We start from the raw sequence: 1,784 nt of genomic DNA, 5'->3' as shown, positions 1-1,784 counted from the left end.
TGGATATTCTGTGATGGAGAGCCATGCACCATTAGTCTTCTTGAGACAGCCTTATTCAGTTGTCTGTCCTCAGATCTCATCTGCCATCACATTTGTCAGTTGTCTGTCCTCAGATCTCATCTGTCAGACTGTCATTCCCTTGCATGGATTAATACTTTCTTATGCTAAGAACATCATGGCCAACAGTGGCTTTGAAAGAAGGAGAAAACAAGCAACAGATCATTTCGGAACAGAGTTAGTGAAAAGAAATCTCTCCTTGGTCGGACACGGTGGCTCATGGCTTCAATCCCAGCACTCAGGAGGCAGAGACAGGCAGATCTCTGTGAGTTTGACGACAGCCTGCCCTGCATAGTAAGTTCCAGATACTGCCTCAAAAACAAAAAACAAACAAACAAAAATCTCTTCTTGAAAAGTTCTTTGCTTAAGTTGCAAGAAACTTCTCCCAGACCCAGGAGACAGGTGAAGGTTCCAAAGACCTAGGAATATATGTTATCTAAATCATTTTAGGAGAATAACATGACCCTGAACAAACAAAATAATAATTCTTCTTCTTCTTCTTCTTCTTCTTCTTCTTCTTCTTCTTCTTCTTCTTCTTCTTCTTCTTCTCCTTCTCCTTCTCCTTCTCCTTCTCCTTCTCCTTCTCCTTCTCCTTCTCCTTCTCCTTCTCCTTCTTCTTCCTCTTCTTCTTGACAATCTGTTTATTTATTTAAGCCATTTCCTCTTATGAGCAAAGGGATGGGAGAGCAGAGTAATGGTTACCACGTGATAAAAGAAAAGATGAGCTTAGCATCCAATGGGCTTTCGTGGTCCACACACAAGAGTAAGGGTCCAAACCAGTGCTGTGGTCCCTTGTTGCCTGGGGGAAGGTCTGGGGTTTCTTTACTCATCCTCATAACCGGTCAGAAGTGAGTTCACGTGAGGGTTGTGGAAGAGGGTTTGGTTATCATCTCACCAGGGAAGGGCTTGGTCCTGATGCAGACAGAGATGGGTAGGCCACAAACGCGAGTCTCTCGTGCTTTTCGTGTTGCGACTTCAGGAAAACGTTGAGCGTGCTTTCTCCCACCCAGGGCAGCACCACGAAGTAGGTGAGGGCTTCCACATACGAGCTGAACCCTCCTAGCCGTGGGCACCACTCGACATGGGCCACCCCATCCGTGGGAGGGCCGCGCCCAGCAGTCAAGAGACTCGAAACACACAGAACACTGCCAATGCCATATTGGGACTCGAGAATTCTTAATAAATAGGCTAAGAAGAAAAGAATTATTCCTAAAAACAAAGGGACCTAAAAAGAGGCCGTGAAGTGCAATTATGTGAGCTCTTAATGAAGATTTATCCCAGGAGTCTAAGACGGTCCAATCCTGAGAAATCTCTCACTGGACTGGAACATCTGCAAACTAAAGAAGAGAAACAGCATGTGCAGTCTTCTCACAGGTAGAACACAATTTCAATCAAATTCCAACCTCTCTTCCTAAGTAAATTAGAAAAAGAAAGAATTTTCCTTTGGTAATTTCCTTACTTACTGGTGAAATAATACGATTGTACCACAGAAACCAGGGTGATACAGGCAATCGTTCAACACCCCCAAAGGGGTCGAGACCCACAGGTTGAGAAACATGGCTCTAAGGCCTTTTCTCCTTAGAGACAAATACCAAAGAGGCGAATGTCAATGGAATGAAGAAAAACTTTACAGCTTTCAGGAAATACGAGAATAAACATCAAAATAAGAGCGCCCATGTTTTAAAACTGTCAGTGAGCTCAGCGATCTGTAAACTCCAGCGGGAATT

At 44.1% G+C, this 1,784-nt stretch overlaps 1 pseudogene; it reads right to left on the bottom strand.

Annotated features, from left to right (window-relative positions):
- Positions 1 to 879: 879 nt before the first annotated feature.
- On the bottom strand, positions 880 to 1,215 carry LOC116898147 (annotated as a pseudogene).
- Between the last annotated feature and the right edge of the window lie 569 nt (positions 1,216 to 1,784).

The sequence above is a fragment of the Rattus rattus genome, chromosome 4, assembly GCF_011064425.1.
Source record: "Rattus rattus isolate New Zealand chromosome 4, Rrattus_CSIRO_v1, whole genome shotgun sequence".
Taxonomy (NCBI): Eukaryota; Metazoa; Chordata; class Mammalia; order Rodentia; family Muridae; genus Rattus; species Rattus rattus.
The sequence above is the reverse complement of the archived record's forward strand: the minus strand, read 5'-3'. Positions and strand labels throughout refer to the sequence as shown.